At 38.5% G+C, this 20293-nt stretch overlaps 1 pseudogene; it reads left to right on the top strand.

Annotated features, from left to right (window-relative positions):
• Positions 1 to 18452, top strand: part of LOC102468612 (histone-binding protein RBBP4-like) — a 24402-nt pseudogene extending 5950 nt beyond the window's left edge.
• Positions 18453 to 20293: the final 1841 nt, after the last annotated feature.

The following is a 20293-nucleotide window of genomic DNA, read 5'->3' as shown; positions in this document are numbered from 1 at the left end:
ACATTCATGCTGTGCTGTCTTCTTATGTTGTTGCATTCCTGTGCATCCTTTCCTCCTGGTTTTTACAGCAGAACTTGAAGTATTCCTTGGGATGCAGACCCAACCTCTCTGGTATATACTTTGAACAGATAATAAAAAAGAAAATACTCTATATGGTAAGCAGAGCCCTGAAAAATAATCGTCTTTTGTAATTTCTTGTCAAAACTTAACCATAGTTCAGGGTTTATGCCACAAAAATGCATATAACAAGTGATCACAAGTTAAAAGCAAGTATTATGTAAGAGTTGGAAAAATTCTTATCTATCCAAAGCCATAATTTCCAAGTAAAACTCCTTTCTGAATTGGCAGCACAGATGTCTAATTTAGGCTGATTCTGAGTACACGTGGTTGAGTTATCAAAACTCCATTAACCTAATTTATTTCAATGGAAGTAGTACCTTATGCCTGGCTTAAACAGAATTTAAGTGAAAGAGGAAAAGAAATATTATTCTATATAATTATGGTAGCAGACCCCACTCACTTATAAAAAGAGAAGATGTAAAGTCAACAAAAAAAAACCCCTCTAGTAGAGTATTTGACTTTGAAAACGCTAAGTAAGTGAGAACTAGTCTAATGGCAACAATAATAGATATGTGATGCTTATTCAGAATGTCCAAATGAGAAATTTCCGCCCATCAACTGCCGTTTTTGTTACTGATGCCTGTCTTACTAAAATGCATAAATGAGTCTCGTTTTATCTTCTGTACTGTAGCCCACAGTGTTAATTCTTGAGGACCTTTAGTGTAACCTAAAGAAAACCCTATCAATAACATACATACATCTAAATGCCACCAATCTGAAATCTTATTACTAGAAGCCATAGGCCCTGGAATTATCTTTGTCAGGTCTAAGAAAGCAGCTAACCTTCCCAGCAGTCTCTTTTGCATCTCTGAGCTTCTGTATCATTGCATTTCCAGGGCCAGGGGTAATGGTGTGACAATTGCATGGTGCTCCCTCCTCTCTTCAATTCCGTTTCTAAGGGTCGGGATGACCTACAGTGTGACAAAATAAGCTAGTTGTTCAGTTGAGCCAGGTGTCCTTTGAGAAGCTAAGAAAAGGAATCACGGTGTCATGAAGTCGTGAGTGTAGCCTGTATTATGAGCCATAAATAACAGTTCTGAGTGAGGCTCTCTTGCTTGGGAGAGTGCCACTTCCTGCTGGAATCGCCCCATTACAGGCAGGATGCATCATAAAACATCTATGTTTGGTAGATGAGCAAGAGTCCACAGGCCTAGAAATTAGAGCAAGTCAGAGTTGATTAACAACGGAAAGAGGAAGATATATATTTTGTGCTTTTTGATTGCGGGGGAAAAGATGTTTTATTCAGCGTCATCACTACCAGGCTATTTAAAAAAAATGTAAACTAATAAAAATTTTTATGGATTTTGGCAAGTACAGTGGAAACATCACAGACCACCAAATCTTGCTGACCTTATCTCCCAGTCTGTAAAATGCTAATAAAGATAAATACAAAGATAAAACATACCAAATATTGGAGTTGGTTCTCCTGCCAGCTCTCAAATTCTCTTCATCACTAAATTCTGCCTTCTGGTCAGTGCCAAATTGCCAAATATTGGTCAGATAAGCCCTAGTTATCTTTTATACTCTGAGATTCTAGATTCTGTCTAGAGACTCTCTGTCTCGATTTCTGGCTAACGTTTCCGCCGTTCTCTGCACAATATCCAGGTACAAACTGTTCAAACTCTTCCTGTCCGTATTTCTTTCATCTTCAGCTCAATCCAGCTCTTTCTGCCAGTGTAAATTCTTTCACCTGTCCTTGAGTCTGTGGCATGCATTTAAGGATGCTAATAGGTTGAGTTAGTGCTGGGTAAGGAGCCGGCAGACCCAGGCGTCAGTGCTGCTGGTCCTAAGCTACCAATGCACATGGGGGTATCCCAATCTTAGAAGATTCTTGCCTAAGATCTCATAGTTCTTTTTTTATATCTGTGTATCCCAGTCTGTAAAATGCTAATAAAGATAAATACAAAGATAAAACATACCAAATATTGGAGTTGGTTCTCCTGCCAGCTCTCAAATTCTCTTCATCACTAAATTCTGCCTTCTGGTCAGTGCCAAATTGCCAAATATTGGTCAGATAAGCCCTAGTTATCTTTTATACTCTGAGATTCTAGATTCTGTCTAGAGACTCTCTGTCTCGATTTCTGGCTAACGTTTCCGCCGTTCTCTGCACAATATCCAGGTACAAACTGTTCAAACTCTTCCTGTCCGTATTTCTTTCATCTTCAGCTCAATCCAGCTCTTTCTGCCAGTGTAAATTCTTTCACCTGTCCTTGAGTCTGTGGCATGCATTTAAGGATGCTAATAGGTTGAGTTAGTGCTGGGTAAGGAGCCGGCAGACCCAGGCGTCAGTGCTGCTGGTCCTAAGCTACCAATGCACATGGGGGTATCCCAATCTTAGAAGATTCTTGCCTAAGATCTCATAGTTCTTTTTTTATATCTGTGTATGTGTGTGTGTGTTTGTGTGTGTGTCAGAGGGCTCATGCATGAGAGAGAGAGAAAGAGAGACCTCCCAACGGGGCATGGCCATTTTCCTTCCATTTCTTCATCCCTTTAGGGTTTTGGGCACACATGCACATGTGCCCAGTATGTTTTTTCAAGCTGCCAGGGCAGAATTCAAACTGTGATTGTCCACGTAGGATCTGACTTCCATAACTGTCGAGCCTCCTTTTTGCATCCTTAAGAGAATATTATGATTTTAAAAAATACTGTTGTAAAATAAGTAGAATAATAAATAGAACACATGTCAAGCACTTTATTAAAAAGCTCTTCTGCTCTATTTATTTGGGTTACCTAAAGTCAAGATAGGTTAGGCTATAGTAACAAACACCCTCCAAATATCTGTAGCTAAATCAATAAAGGTTTCTTTTTCCTTTTTCTTTCTTTTAAAAAAAAATTTAGAGTTTTTTTTTTTTCTTTATACCACTTGTGCTCCCTGGAAAGAGAGAGAGAGGAATGGTGAGAGGAGAAGTGAAATTTTTCCCCTGGGGGGATGGCTACACTGCAATTCCTTCTCCATTTTCCTCCTGGGACCCTGGGCACACATGCACATGAGCCCAGCATGATTTTCAGGCCACTGAATGGTGCTGGCCCAGGGAGGTTTATTTTTCACTCATGAACATATGTGTCAAGGTGTGGCAGAGAAGGATTCTGCTCCTCAGAATCATTTAGAAACTTAGGTGACCAAAGCTTCATTTTAGTACATGCTTCTAGGTTCCCTTAGGTCAACAGATATGGTGAATTGTGCATTGGCTTGCAAAGATTCCCCTGGAAGTGACACATATCACTTGATCAAGTTTAACTGGCCAAAGCTAGTGCATGCTTCTGTCTGCTTTGTGAACTGGGGTGTTTGCACATAACCCTAGTAAGTACCAGAGGCAGCCTTTCCCCTTTGTGCTACCAGGTCTTATGGTTATGTCGTTATTTTTTCCACTGCTTTAATTTTCTTTTAAATTGGCTATAGGTATTTTGCTGGTTAGAGGCCAAGAGACACAAAGAAAGATAGAGGAAATGAGAAATGACCCCTTTATGGGGATGGCCATGCAGCAACCCCTTCTCCTCCATTCTCTTCTCAGGATCTTGGGCATGCATATACATGTGGCCAGGGTTTTTTCAAGCCCTGGGGTCTAGGACTTGAATCACATAGTTGACCACATGAGATCCAGCTGCTTTAACCTCTGTGCCACCTGCTGACCCTTTCCCATTATTTTTTATGAGACTTTCTCACAAAACCTCTTTCTATTTCTTTTCTATAATCGAATTCTTCTTTCTTTTCTTTTCTTTTTCTTCTTTTTTTTTAGGTTTTTCCATAGGGCATGTGCGCTCATCAGAGAGGAGAGAGAGACAGTGAGAGACAGAGAGAGAGAAAGTGAGAAATCTCCCCCTAGAAGGGATGGCCATGCCACTATCCCTTCTCCTCCATTCTCCTCTTGAGATTTTGGGCACACATGTACATGTGCTCAGTGTGATTTTCAAACCAACAGGTTAAGGACTTGAACCATGGTCAACCATATGGGAATCCAGCTGCCTTAACCACCATGCCACCTGCTGGGCCCAGAACCTTGCATTCTTAATAATGATGCTATTTCATATGAAATTATTCCCAGTACAAATTTTCCCTTCTTTTATCACTACCAGAGAGGACAAAGAAAAAGGGTCAACATCCTTTGTTCTCCATTGGCTATTCTAGGATGCTGTTCTGACTCTTAAAATTCAGCAGTTTCTCCTCTTTCCAGCTGTTTCATGCTACCCTCTTATCCTAAGGGCTATAGTACCCTAAACTTTATGGTACTTCTTTTCTCATACTCAATGAATTTAACCTATCAGTTATCATACCAGTTCCTCATCTCCTTGACACCAGTGATCCCTAACATCACTCCATCCTTGGAGCTCATCATCTGGCTCTACAGTCTCCAATTTTGAGTATTTACCTCTTCTACAATCTCCTTAATGTCAATCTTTCTAAATTCCTCATGCATACATAACCTGATCTTCACTCCCATTACAATCCCAACTCTGCTTTTTTCTTTTGTCTGTTAGTTCCCTCTGATTTCATTTCTTGTCTGTCTATCCTGCTTCCTGTGGGCAGTCGGCTCAAATGCGTCTTTGCATATTTCCCTGAACTCCTCCTCGACCTTGAACCTCCAGTTGCTTCCTTGCTGGGATGACGAGTATTGCTAGAGAAAGCTGTACTGATTGAGTCTGCCCCGGATTCGTGCTCGTTCACTTTAACTGAGCCGTCATTTCTGCTCAGCACATTTTTTTATTCATCTCTTGCTGACTCACTGCTCATCCCACACAGCAGTTTTTCCAAACATTTTTAACTCTCTTTAAGATTCAAGTCCCACTCCAGAGATGGCCCTAAAATACCTTTCCACTTTTATCTCTCACTTCTCCCCAAAAGCTCTTTTTCTTATGCTTTCCAAACTCCACATGAGCTCACGTTTTGCACATTCCAATGAAAATGCCACCTAATTTACATAGGCTTTTTCTCTTCAAAAAGAGGCCTTTATCTGTTGCAAACATCCATGTGATTTTTATTACACCTTGTGGAACTTAGCAAATACTTTCTTATTCTAGGAACTTGTAAGTGTGTACCATCTCCCTAGTTTTATTTATGCTTTTTAAAAGTAGAAATTGTGATGGTTTGTATACATCATTTTTATGATAGTACCTTGCCCTTAGATACTCAGTTGATGTTTGATAAATGTATTGGAGAAACAAATGTCAAATTGTCTGGAGGACAGTTGTTTTTATTTTTTGATTTTTCAATTTTGTTATAGGGTGCCTGTGCTCACTGGTGGGAGAGAGAAAGAGAGAGAGAGAGAGAGAGAGAGAGAGAGAAAGAGAGAGAGAGGGAGAGACCTCTTGGGGGATAGTCATGCCACAATCCCTTTTCCTCCATTCTTCTCTCTGGATTTTGGGATACATGAAAATGTGCAAAATGTGTTTTTCAAGCTGTCGAGTCTGGGACTTGAACCTTATGGTCGGCTGTGTAGGATCCAGTGTCCTTAACCTCTTTGCCACCAACTGGTTCCCAGTTGTTTTTATTTTATTTTATTTCTTTTTCATTTTTTAAATTTCACCAGGGCCAACTAGTGGTGTGGTGGCTAAGGCAGCTGGATCCTACATGACTGACTACATGGTTCAAGACTCAGATTTGGCAGTTTGAAAAACACACTGGGCATGTATGTGTGTATTTATACATAAAATTCTGTGAGCAGAATGGAAGAGAAGAGATTATGATGTGGCAGACCCTCTGTGAAGGGGGTACTTTCTCACTTTCTCTCTCTCTGGTGACCTCACATGCCCCTGTGGCAAAAAAAAAAAAAAAAAGATAAAAAGAAGTCTCCAGAAAGTAGTAAAATTAATAATAAAGATAAGAATTTTTAAAAAATTATTATTTTACTTTATTTATTTATTTTAATTTGACCAGAGAGGGCGAGAGAAAGTGAGAAAGCAAGCTGCCCGGTTCAGGACTCGACGGGCAGTGGGCCATGTGGGAGTCAATCCAGCACCCTTAACCACCACACCAATTGCTGACCCCAAAGGTAAGGATTTTTAAATATATATATATATTTTTTAGAGAATGTGGATTTTTTTTTTTTTTAGAAGTTTTTGCTACAGGGCACGTGTGCTCACCGGAAAGACAGAGAGACACAGAGAGACAGAAAATGAGAAATCACCCCCGGGGGGCATGGCCACAACGCAATCCCTTCTCCTCCATTCTCCTCTTGGGATCTTGGGCATGCATGTACATGTGCCCGGCGTGAGTTTAAGCCACTGGATCCAGGACTTGAACTGTGGTCGACTACATGGGAGTTCAGCGACATAGCCATTACACTAACTGCTGGTCCCATTTTAAATATATTTTTATCATTTAAATTTTAATGTAATAGTTTCAGTTTTAGATGTTAATACTGATAGGTTTGACATATTCGGGAGGTAGTTAACAGGATTGTGTGAGAAAGTACTGTTTTAGTCTGCTATTGTGTTGCTAACAAATGCCTGAGACTGAGTGACTTATAAAGAATAAAGGTTTATTTGGCTCATGAGTCTGGTGGTTGGGAAGTCCAAAAGTATGGGGCTGGCATCAGGCAGACCTCTGGCGCATATCATAATAGCCCTATCTGGTCAACAGAAACAGAGAGGATGGCAGGCACTTGCAGAGAGAGATCTGGGGCAGCCATCTTTCTTTTGTAGCAAATTTGTGGGAACTAACTCCTTAGGAGAGCTGCAGCTCATGCCATCTTGCAAGAAAGGATTAATGTATTGATGAGGGTGATACTTCTATGATTCAAATACCACCCACTAGGGCTCACCTTTTAAAAGTCTTATCATCTTCCAATGCCATTACAATAGAGACCAAATTTTGAAACATGAAACTTTGGTTTACTTAAGCCATAGCAAGCCCTATTTTTTATAATGCTATGGATTTCTATAATTCCTCTCCATGCTGATTAATTCATATTTTAATTAATTAAATTAATTAAAGTATATATTTTATTTTAATTTTTTACCCATCTATTTAGTATATAAATCTATAAAGATAATTGCTTTTGTCTTATAGTAAATGCTTTAAATCTTGATATGTTGAAAATATATTGTTTAGAAGGGATTTGTGTGTAATTCTTAATTTTTTTTTAAGAGGGATTTTTGCTATAGGGTTGTATGTGCTTGCTGGAGAGACAGAGACATAGAAAGCAAGAAATCATCTCCCAGGAGGGATAGCTATCTCGCAATCCCTTCTCCTCCATTCTCCTTTTGGGATTTTGGACACATACGCACATGTACCTGGCATGAGTTTAAAGCTGTTGGGTGTGAGATTTGAACTACTGTCAGCCATGTGGTAGTACAGTGTCATAGCCATTATGCCATCTGCTGGTCCCTGCATGTAATTCTTTATTCCTGCGTGAATGTAGAATCAATTAGGAATAAAGACAAAAGATGATCAGAAGGAGAGCCCAAGTGTCCACTTTGTAATTGATGAAGATAAAATTGGAGAATATGGGTAATAATGGGATTTCGATGATCATATTGCAGAATTCAAACTACGTTTTTATTCATGGGCTGCACTGGGTCAGAACAAGCCAGGGCCATCCTCCTCATATGACACCTGCCCCTGTGTAACATTCGGCATGAAGTTGCAGAGTGAATGATAGCTTCCTGTGGAAGACAGGTGATACCTATGCCTCTGACTTCTCTCTAGATAGGCTAAAAATAAATTTCCCAACCTGATGGTGAGAAAAGTAAAGTGGATCAAAAAGGTATGAATTATTAGGAAACAAACACCCCCTCATAGCAACCAAAAGAATGAAGTCAGAGCATTCCTACCTACTACTCCTGTACGTGATGGTCTAATGTCCATTCTACAGGATGATCATGGGTCATCAATGATGACCAATTCAATCACTTTCATCTCTGATGATTCTTCTATTATTAACTGAATGCTGTAATAATTTTATAGCTTTTACTTAATACTATTTTTTTCAGCTTATTTATTCCATGACTGAGAAGGACAGAGAGAGAAAGAGGAAAGAGAAAGACACACACACACACACACACACACACACACACACACAGATTGCATCCTTATCAGGTCCCAATTCTGTACTCCACTCCCAGCTGCAGCCAGGCCAGACCATGGGCACACACGTGCCGAACACACTCAAAAAGGTCTCCAGATGTAGACCAATAACCATCCCATGTATGATGCTTGCAGAGCATTGCATTTTACCACTGCACCATGTGTCTGTCCTCCTATTCAACACTATTCGTCAAAATTGGGTTGAAAATAATCAGCTCCTGAGACAAAACAAATGGGTATATACTATTGCTTTACCAGGCTCAACAATATAATGCACAGGAATAACAAGATTCCTAACCTAAATAGTTAAATTAACAATTATGTTGACAACCACAATGTCATGAAAACTGAGTATCTTATTGATGAGAGATTAATGCTAATGGAAGAAATTTGGCCAGCACAAAATATACCCAGGCATCTTTTGGGCCACAGTGATCACCTTCCCTACAGCTTTAAAGGATGCATGCACATTATTTTTATTCTTGAAAAAAAAATTCTTCCTCTTATTTATTGTGTTTTTGATATATATTATCTTTGAATTGCTGTAACAAAATATCAGACTGGGTGACTTACAAACAGTAGAAATTTATTTCTCATAGTTTTAGATGCTTGCACATTCAAGATCAAGGCCTCATTAGATTCAGTGTCTAGTGAGGTCCATTTTCTGATTCATAGATGAAGACTTCTACCTGTATTTTATGTATTTCAAAGGGCAGGGCAGTTCTCTGAGCCTCTTTGCAAGAGCACTCATCTTATTCATGAAGGCAGAACCCTTAGGATTTTATCACTTCCCAAAGGACCCACCTCCTAATACTATCACCATGGGAGTTACGATTTCAACATATGAATTTGGGGATAGACAAAAATGTTCAGATCATAGTGTGCTTTTCTATATACAATCATTTATTTCAGCATCATTAATTGATCAACTAAATTAATTAAACAATCAGTAGACTGACAGCACTAGTTTGATGGTTCAGTTCATTGACAAATTGTTTTCTAAATTTACTATTGCTTAAGCTTTGCTTTAATTTTATTTTAATTGTGCTAATAGGACATAATATAAAATTTACCATCTTAACTAAGCTTACAGTTCGATAGTGTTATATGTGTTCACATATATATACTAGAACTCCAGAATTTTTTTATCTTGCAGAACTGATTCTGTACCCATTAAACAGTAATTTCTCATTTCTCCCTCCTCCACTGGTAACCGCCATTCTGTTTCCTTTTTCTATTAAGTTGATATCTATCTTTTTTCTTTCTTTGGATATCTCATGTAAGTAGGAACACACAGTATTTGTCTTTTAGCAGCCAGTTTATTTCACTTAGTTCATTCATGTTGTAGCAAGTGACAGGATTTTCTTTTTTTTGGAGAGGTTTTTGCTATAGGACTCGTGCACTCACCAGAAAGACAGAGAAAGACAGAGAGATAGAAAGTGAGAAATCAGCCCCCTCACCGGGGAGGGGGGGTGGTCATGTTGCAATACCATCTCCTCTATTCTCCTCTCGGGATCTTGGGCACGCACACACATGCACCGGCATGAATTTAAGCTACCAGGTCCAGGACTCGAACTGTTGTTGACTACATGGGAGTCCAGTGACATAGCCATTACGCCATCTGCTGGTCCTGAGGATTTTCTTTCTTTTTAAGGTTGAATAATATTCTACTTTAAATATATCTGTAGAGCTCATTTTGTTTACTCATTTCTCTACTGATAGCATGTGGATTGTTTCCATCTCTTTAATATTAGGAATTATGCTGCTATGAACATAGATGTGCAAAAGTACTTTTTTTTTTGGGGGGGGAGAGGTTTTTGCTATAGGGCGCATGTGCTTGCCAGAAAGAGAGAGACAGAGAGATAGAAAGTAAGAAGTCACCTCCGGGGGGATGGCCACGCCGCAATCCCTTCTTCTCACTTATCTTCTTGGCATCTTGGACGCACACACACACACCGACATGAGTTTAAGCCACTGGGTCCGGGACTTGAACCATGGTTGGCTACAAGGGAGTTCAGTGACATAGCCATTATGCTAATTGCTGGTCCCCGCAAAAATACTTTTGAGACCTTGTATTCTTTTCTTTTTCTTTTTCTTCTTCTTTTTTAATTTGCAAGATGGCACGTGCAATTGCTAGAGAAAGATAAAGAGCAAGAAAGAAAATAAGAAAATGTATCCTATGGGGAATGGTCACAGTCTTCTCCATTTTCCTCTCCTTTCAGGATTTTGGGCATACACATATGCCTAGTACATTTCTCAAGCTGCTGGTCTGGTACTTGAACCTCAGGTTCGGCCATATGGGATCCAGCCACCTTATACACCATGCCATGGGCTTGACCACCCTATTTTCCATTTTATGTAGTTAGAAGTATAATTGCTTGCTAGATCATATATATCATAAAACAGCTATACTGTTTTCTATAGTAGCAATAACGTTTCACAGTCCCACCAACAGTACATAATGGTCCCAGTATTTCTACATTTTGGTCAACACTTGTTATTCTTGGAGTATTTTATTTTATTTTACAGGTTTCACTAAGTCCTGGCCTTCCAGTGGCATGCCACAATACTCAGGTTTTTTTTTTTTTTTTTTTTTTTTTTTAATGTAGTCTTGGTATACTGCGCAGGCCAGCCCTGAGCTCCTGATCCTCCTGCCTCAGTCTCTGTGCATTTATAAGCTTACAGATGCATGCCACTGTGCCTGGCCTTTAGGTTGGGTCAGGAATTGAACTCAGGCTTCCCATGTGGGGCACAGCATCTTAACAGCATGTGTCACTCAGTTGGACCTTTGTTTTATTTTTTGAATAGTAGTAGTGTTACTAGGACTTTATGTCTACTCTTGCCTAATTAATTGTTTTCCTTTTAGGTCACTAGTACCAGGATTGCCATCCTCTGCACTTCCATTATGCTGTCATAGATTGACTCACAGATTATGCTACCATGTGTCCCCGGTGTTGCTACTATCTGTTCACAGTAACATCCTATTAGATGGTTCATTCCCTCATTCCCTTCCACAATAATGCCCTGTAATCTCATGGAGGTCTTTGAGCACCTGAACCTTCCTTCCAATTCCTTTCACCCATTGATTCTCCAATGTTATATGTTCTGTAGCACACATGTATTCATATGTCTTCCTTAGAGAGTTGTCTGTTCAGTTCATTTGTCTATCTTTTAATGGGTTTATTTATTTATTTATTTTTCAGGTAAACTGCTTGAGTTTCCTGTATATTCTGGTTATCAGTCCCTTGTCAGAGGTGTAGTTTGCAAATATATTCTCCCATTCCAAAGGTTGCCTCTCCACTCTAATTATTGTTTCTTTTGCTGTGCAGATGCTTTTTAATCTGAAGTAATCCCACTTGTCTATTTTTGGGCTTATTATCTGTGCTTCAGGGGCCTTATTCAAAAGATCTTTGGTAACTCCAATGTCTCCAAGAGTTTTCACTGTGTTTTCCACAGTAGTTTTATAGTTTGAGGTTTTATGTTTAGAGCTTTGATCCATTTTGAGTTGATTTTTCTTCTTTTAAATTATTTTATTTAACTTTATTTATTTATTTATTTGTTTGTTTTGATTTGACCAGAGAGGGACAGAGTGAGAGAGAGAGAGAGTAGGAGGGAAAGTGAGAAAGTAAGCTGCCAGCCAGGGTTTGAACCATAGTCGGCCATGTGGGAGTCCAGTGCCCTTAACCATCATGCCACCTGCCAGCTCCTGGAGTTGATTTTTCTTAATGGTGAAAGATAGGGGTACAGATTCATTTTTTTGTAGGTGGATATCTGTTTTTCTGGTGGATTTTTTTATTTTTTTTTTTTTTTGTTTGTTTTTTTTTTTTTTTGTTTTTGTTTTTTGTCAAAGACCAGTGGGCTGTATGTTTGGGGGGTTATTTCTGAGTTTTCAATTCTGTTCCATTGATCTACATGCCTGTTTTTGTGTCAGGATCGTGCTGCCTTGATTATCATAGTCTTATAATATATTTTGAGGTCAGAGACTGAGATACATCCTAGTCCACTCTTTCAGTATAGCATTGCTTTGGCTATACATGACCTCTTACGATTCCAGACAAATTATATGATTTTCTTTTTAATTCTGTAAAGAATATCTCTGGCAATTTGATTGTAATTACATTAAATTTATACATTACTTTGGGTAAAATTGACTTTTTATTATATTAATTCTTCCAATCCAGGGACATTGAATGTCTTTTCACTTTTTTTAGTATCATTTTCAATATTTTTCTTAGTTCTTCATGGTTTTCTTTGTAGAGTTCTTTGCCTACTTTCATTAGGTTTATTCTTAGGTATCTTATATACATTTTTGGCTATTGTAAATGGGACTTCTTTCTTCAATTTTACCTCAGCCTGTTCATTGTTGGTGTATAAGAATGATATTGATTTTTGTATGCTGATTTCATATCCTGCCACTTTACTGTATTCATTTACACTTCCAGTAGACATTTTTTGTGGATTCTTTTGGGTTTCCTATATATATCATCATGTCATCTGCAAATAGATTTAAATGGCTTTTATTTTATTCTCTTTTCTTTTTTTTGGAGAGTTTTTTTTAGCTATAGGGCGTGTGCGCTCGCCAGACAGACAGAGAGATACAGAGAGACAGAAAGCAGGAAATCACCCCCCCTGGGGTGGTCCCTCTTTTAGCGTTTTGAACATATCTTCCCATTCTTTCCTTGCTTGCGTTGTTTCAGTAGAGAGGTCTGATATTAGCCTAATGGGATAACCTTTGTAAGTAACTTGATGTTTCTCTCTTGCCATTTTCAAAATATTGTCTTTGTCTTTGATTTTGATCAGTTAGGCTATAATGTGCCAGGGGGACGATCTTATTATATTGATTTTATTTGGAGTTCTTTGTATATCTTGGGTCTAGATGTTTGAATGTTTTTCTGGCTTTGGAAAATTTTCTGCAAGTATTTCATGGAATAGATTTACTATGCCTTTATTAGATTCTTCACTTTATGGAATGCCACTTATTCATATATTTGGGCATTTAATGGTTTCTAGTATTTTCCATATGTTATCCTCAATTTCTTTTTTTGAGAGAGATTTTTGCTATAGGGCACATGTGCTTGCTAGAGAGACAGAAAAACCAAAAGAGAAAAATCACTCCCTGGAAGGGATGGCCACATCACAATCCTTTCACTTCCATTCTTCTCTTAGGATCTTCAGCACAGACAAACATGTGCCCATGTAAATTTGAAGTCACTGGGTCTGGGACTCGAACTGTGGTCAGCCACGTGGGAGTCCAGCGACACAACCATTATGCCATCTGCTGATCCCTATCTTCGATTTTTTAAAGTTTTTTTTTTTTGGTGGTTTTGTCTAAGTTGGTGTTTTTTTATCTTGTAGTTTAGAGATTTGATCTTCTGCATAACTTAATATGGTATTAATATTTTCAAGGGAGATTTTGATAGCCTATATTAAAGTTTTCATCTCTAGAAGTTCTGCTTGATTCTTTTTGTTTTTTAAAGAGATTTTTGCTATAGTGTTCAAATGCTTTCCAGAGAGACAGAGAGATAGAAAATGAGAAATCACCCCCCAGGGGTTATAGCCATACTGCAATCCCTTCAGCTCCACTCTCCTCTCAGGATTTTGGGAATGCATGCACATGTGCGCAGTGTGAGTTTGAAGCCGCTGAGTCCAGGACTTGAACTGTGGTCGGCTGCATGGAAATCTAGCATTGTAACCATTATGCCATCTGCTGGTCCTGTGCTTGATTATATTTTATGGTATCTATCTCCTCCTTCATGTTGTGGAAGGAATTCTTCATCTCCTGGAGTTAGTTGTCTGTTTTTTCTTGCATCTCATTTAGTTTTGTCACTATGAATATTGTGAATTCCTTTTCTGACATTTTTGTGAGTTCTATTGTGGTGCCTGTGGTTGATGAGGAGTTGTCATATTCCCTTAAGGGAGAAGTATGTCCTCGTTTTCCATATTTTTTGTGTTCATGTATTGGTTTTTAGTCATCTGATGAAGTACACACTTCTTCTTACTTTTTTGAGTAGGTTTTGTAGTGTCAGGGGAAAAGAACAGTTCTTCTTCCCAGGTGTGTTCTTGGTATAGGGCTGCATCTTTCAATCAGAGTAGGGTTTATCTAGGGAAGTACAGGTACTTGGATCCTCTAGCAACCTCTCAGGATTAGATGCACCTGGGACTAGGCTAGAACTATGTAACTAGGTAGCAGAACACCAGCAGAAAACTTCTCAGTTACTCTTTGTGAGCAGCTGGCTCCCTGTTTATTTTCTGTGTCAGTAGATGGGACCTTAAAAGGCATGAGACAGGAAAAGAATCTGAAAGCCTGCCTCGGTAGCAGAAGAACCCTGGTAGAAAACTTCTCAGCCACTCTCGGTGAAGTCGCTGGCTCCCTGGATTTCTTCTGTGGGACTTGGGAAGACCTGCATGATATAATTTCATGTAGTGATACATGTTACAAAGGAAAAAAAAATAAAGCATAGGGATATAAAGTGATATAAGGGTTGGAGGATATTTCATATGGGGTGACCAGGAGAGTTGTTTTGAGAACCCTTTGCTTAGAGACTTAGATGAAGTAAGGGAATCAGCCATGCAAGTTCTTAGGTACATAACAAGAAACCCACTGGCCCTAAGGCAGAAATAAACTTGTAGTGTCCCAGAATAATGGAAGATTGTTTGACTGGAGTGCAAGTAAATGGGAGGAAAGGAAGCATATTAGAGACAAATCATGAGCAGATCTCACAGAGCCACTATCTACTGGAATCTCTACCAGAAGATGACATTACCACATTAAACAGAACATGTCTAAAATGGAACGCCTTATATTTTCTCTTAACCACCAACCTTATTTATTTTCTTATTTTCTATCTCAGTAAATGGATACACTGTCTTCATAGGCATCTGCTATGTGTCTTTGAAATTTATTCATACACAGAGATGTGGTTGTGACTAGATTAAGATTGAGACTCGACTAGAGATGTACAGTTACAGATGCATGCATTAGTATCCCCCACCATATTGTAATGTGGTTAGAAGACCCTCACCAGATGCAGCCACTGGATCTTGGCCTTCCAAACTTTGAAATGAATAAACCTTATTCTTATTTTTCAGTTGCAGGTATTTTCTGTTATTAGCAACAGAGTAGACTAAAACAGCACCTAAGCCAGAACTGTCATGTCATCTTCATCTCCTTCTTCTTTTTCTTGCTTTCATCTAACCAGTCACCAATTCTATAAATTCCATCTCCTATAGATAGTTAAAATTGCACCCTCCCTCCTCTTACTCCCCACCCACCCAGGCTCTCTGCCACTGCCTTAGTTCAGGCCCTCATTATTCCTCTCTTGGGTAGTATAATAACCCCTCTACCTCTCCTTTTTAGTCCCTTGAAATTTGTCCTGAATGTCACTTCTCTAAAATATGCATTTGATTTTGTCACTCTATTACATAATATCCTGAAAGTATTTCTCATTGCTTATTACTGTCGAAGCTTTCTTGCGTGACATGTAAGGTTTTTCATGATCTGACTTCATTATCTTTCTGAAGCCTTCTCCTCTCTACCCCCATCCCTCACTCTGTTCATTTCTCCTTAGCAATACTGAAACATCCCAGAGGAAGAGTCCACTGTAGCTTTTACTTCCATGGATAATGCCTAACTTTCTTATGAGTCTTACCTCAAAGATTTCCCCATTTCTATTGCTGTAGAACTCCATATCTAGCCACTCCTTAGAAGCTTTTATATCGTCTTGCAACTGTTTGCACATTTGTCTCTTGATTGTAAACTCCTTAAAGGCAAATCATTATTATAATTTGTAATTTTTTCCTCTAGTGCTTAACATTGAATTTGGCATGTAGTGATTATTCAGTGATTGTGAACAATGACATTTTAATCATATTATCCCTTTAGAAAAATCTTATAACACAACTACTTCAAGAATACAATTAAGAAAGTAGTTTAGACCTGATTTTACTATTCTATGTTATTATATAAAAAGATTCATGAGTGTTTAAGAATGCACATAGCCACTAACACACTTATATCCACATATCTCTTGGAAGTTTATCTATAATCCAGTTGTCTAACTTATTTAGGGCATTGTTTTCAAATTTATTTTTTCAATTAATAAAACTCTACCCTTTGTGGTTATTACTCCATGGGGTGCAAGCACAAAATTTAAAACTTCAATTAAAAAACATAAAACAAAATAGCAGCAGTTAAAATAACATATTTGAAAATGCTCAGCTTAAAATGATGCCCCAATGGGGAAGGGCAATTTAAAAAGATATATATACACAGAAGAAGCTATGAAGAAGAAAATGTTGATAATTTAAAAATAATCTTTGTTTTTTATCATATAAAACAGATGTAGATTGATTTGTAGATTTGTACTTTATTCTTTTAAATCATCATTTCTTATTCTGGATGTACTATCTTATTCTTAGTTGTGTAATGGTCACTATTGTTTCCATCATTGAAAAAAAACACACAAGACAGAGAATGGGTCACTTTCTTCTAAGTATTTTTGATGACAAAAACATTCCAATTACAATAGGAGGGTGCCAATCGAAACCTAAGTATTGAGAGTGAAATACTTCACACTCCAGAACTACATTTTTCTTTTCTTTTTATTTTAAGAGACAGAGAGAGACAGAGAGACAGAAAGCAAAAAATCACCCTGCACAGGGGTTGACCATGCCACAGTCCCTTCTTCTCCATTCTGCCCTTAAGATCTTGGGCATGCATGCATGAGTTGTGCTGGGCATGAGTTGGAAGCTGCTGGGTCTGGGACTTGAACTGTGGTCGACTACATGGGAGTTCAGCGATGTAACCATTATGCTATCTACTGTCCCCTACAAAATGTCCTTCTCCAGAAGTGCAAACCAGACTTGCATCTCTGTGGACATTAGGAGGAAAGCTGTGGGCTTTCTTGGGACCCAAATCTCAGAGGGCACTTAGTACTTCTGACGAGCTTACCAGCTGCCTGTGGAAAAAGATATATATACACAGAAGAAGCTATGAAGAAGAAAATGTTGATAATTTAAAAATAATCTTTGTTTTTTATCATATAAAACAGATGTAGATTGATTTGTAGATTTGTACTTTATTTTTTTAAATCATCATTTCTTATTCTGGATGTACTATCTTATTCTTAGTTGTGTAATGGTCACTATTGTTTCCATCATTGAAAAAAAACACACAAGACAGAGAATGGGTCACTTTCTTCTAAGTATTTTTGATGACAAAAACATTCCAATTACAATAGGAGGGTGCCAATCGAAACCTAAGTATTGAGAGTGAAATACTTCACACTCCAGAACTACATTTTTCTTTTCTTTTTATTTTAAGAGACAGAGAGAGACAGAGAGACAGAAAGCAAAAAATCACCCTGCACAGGGGTTGACCATGCCACAGTCCCTTCTTCTCCATTCTGCCCTTAAGATCTTGGGCATGCATGCATGAGTTGTGCTGGGCATGAGTTGGAAGCTGCTGGGTCTGGGACTTGAACTGTGGTCGACTACATGGGAGTTCAGCGATGTAACCATTATGCTATCTACTGTCCCCTACAAAATGTCCTTCTCCAGAAGTGCAAACCAGACTTGCATCTCTGTGGACATTAGGAGGAAAGCTGTGGGCTTTCTTGGGACCCAAATCTCAGAGGGCACTTAGTACTTCTGACGAGCTTACCAGCTGCCTGTGGGACATCCGTGCTTTTCAAAGGAAGGAGAAGTGGATGCAAAGACCATCTTTAAGGGCATAGGGCGGTGGTGGAAGCTATTTCTTGGCATCCATGCCACAAATCTCTATTTGGGTCAGTTGCTGATGATCAGAAACTTGTGATTTGAGATATTCGTTCAAAGAATACTTCCAAACAAAGCCTTTCAGCTGATGCTCACACTGCTGAAGTGAGCTGCCTCTGTTAGTCCTTAGAGTGAGTTCATCCACAGGATCAGCTGACAAGACTGTTACCTTATGGGATCTTAGGAATCTGAAACTGAAGTAGCATTCCTTTGCATTACATAAGGATAAAATATTCCACGTTCAGTGTCGTCTCACAATAAGACTATTTTGGTTTCCAGCAGTACTAGTCACAGACTGAATGTCTGGGATTTAAGTAAAATTGGAGAGGAACAATCCCCAGAAGATGCGGAAAATGGGCCACCAGAGTTGTTTATTCATGGTGGTCACACTGCCAAGATAGCTGATTTCTTGTAGCATCCCAAAGAGCCTTGGGTGACTTGTTCTGTATCAGAAGATAATATCATGCAAGTGTGGCAGATGGCAGAGAACATTTATAATGATGAAGACCATGGAAGAAGTGTGGCTCCAGAATGACAAGGGTCCTAGCTAGGTCTGCACTTGTGATTTTAGACTCTTTTTTTCTGCTCTTAACCTTGCAATTGTTTATGCTGGTTTTGAGACATACATTAGACTATCACTCTATAATAAGTATCACCAAAAATACTCTTAGCCCAAACAGTGAATGTTTTCTAAATACGAACTGGGGGCTGAATTTATCAAAGCCACAGACTTACATTAAAATTTTCTTCAGGAATTTTATAGTAACAAACCCAGGTCTAAAGTTGTCAAAGAAGGGGGGAATATTATTTATGTGTGATTATTTTTCTTCAGATGTTGTATCCCCAAGGTTTTTTTTTCTTTAAAATTTTGAAACTTTTGCTATAGGGCACGTGCACTCACCGGGAGAGATAGAGAAACAGAAAGTGAGAAATCACCTCCAGAGGGAAGGCCACACCACATTCCCTTCTACTTTTCTCTTGGGATCTTGGGCATGCATGCACACATGTCTAGTGTGAGTTTGAAGTTGCTGGGTTCAGGACTCAAACTGCAGTCAACTATGTGGGAGTCCAGTGACATAACCATTACACCATCTGCTGGTCCCAGTATCCCTAAGTTTTTAAGACTCATTTAAGTAAATGCAAATAAGGAATAGAGTCAAGTGATGTAGGTATCTGAGTCATGAAGTATGAATACTGCAAGATGCCATTTTTATTCAGGAAACAGGGGAGATTCAAGTCATAGATTCCTACTCTTAAAAATCTTCACACCTGACTTTTCAGGATGCACATTTACTGTGGAGACCAGTTCCTTGAATTCTTCAGTTAAGAAAACCACATGGGGGCTGGCAGGTGGCGTGGTGGGTAAGTGCACAGGATTCCTACATGGCTGATGGCGGTTCAAGTCTAGGACCTGGTGGCTTGCTTTCTAACTCCCCCCATCCCTTCACACACACACACGCTCTATCCCTGTCTGGTCAAATTAAGATAAATAAATAAGGAAAAAAAAGAGAGTTAAATAAAATAATTCTAAAAAAAAAAAAAGGAAAACCACACATTCTTTTTTGCCCATATATTTTTGCTCGTTAGTGTATTTCCTTTATTATTAATTAATTAATTATTTAAATTTGATCCGAAAGAGAAAGAGTTGAGAGAGAGAGAGAGAGAGAGAGAGAGAGAGAAAGAGAGAAAGCAAGTCGCTGGGTCTGGAACTCCAAATGTGGGGGCCATGTGGGAGTCCAGCGCCCTTAACCACCATGCCGGCTCCTTGTTAATGTATTTCTTGAGCTGTTTTCATATTATTTCTTTTCTTTCTATGAAATGGTTTTGTTGTTTGTTTGTTTGTTTTTAAACCTGAGGCCACCACATTGTAAAGATGTGTTTTTATCTGACAGTAATAGCCCAGGTAGACTGTCAAATTGAGAAGAATGAGTCAAGAGCTTGTATTTGCTTTTGAAATTAAATTAATCCTTGATAAGAGTGTTTTTCATTTTTCTTTCTTTCTTTTTTTTTTTTTTTTTTTTAAGGAGTTAGTCCTTAACTGCGGGTTTGATACCATCTCTATTTCGGGTGACCTGTCTCACCAGCAGGCCTGTTACTCTCCACAACTAATTGTGTAAGTGCTTGTAATAGAATAAACAGCTTTTCTACATTAAGAAATAAAGATAAAAGTAAATGAAAAATAAGAAGTAATGGAAAAATAAGTGATTCTCAATATCCAAATAAGACAATGATAATGAGAAACAAATCAAATTATGCTGCAGAATTCAGAAAGTCTCAGAAATGGAAGACATCTGCTCTTAATGAAGACAACGATAAGGTAAGGAATTGAAAATGGGGGAACAATCGAAAATTTCTGTAATAAACCGCGAGACTTTT

This window comes from Tupaia chinensis, unplaced genomic scaffold, assembly GCF_000334495.1.
Source record: "Tupaia chinensis unplaced genomic scaffold, TupChi_1.0 Scaffold145147_1, whole genome shotgun sequence".
Classification (NCBI taxonomy): Eukaryota; Metazoa; Chordata; class Mammalia; order Scandentia; family Tupaiidae; genus Tupaia; species Tupaia belangeri.
The sequence above is the reverse complement of the archived record's forward strand: the minus strand, read 5'-3'. Positions and strand labels throughout refer to the sequence as shown.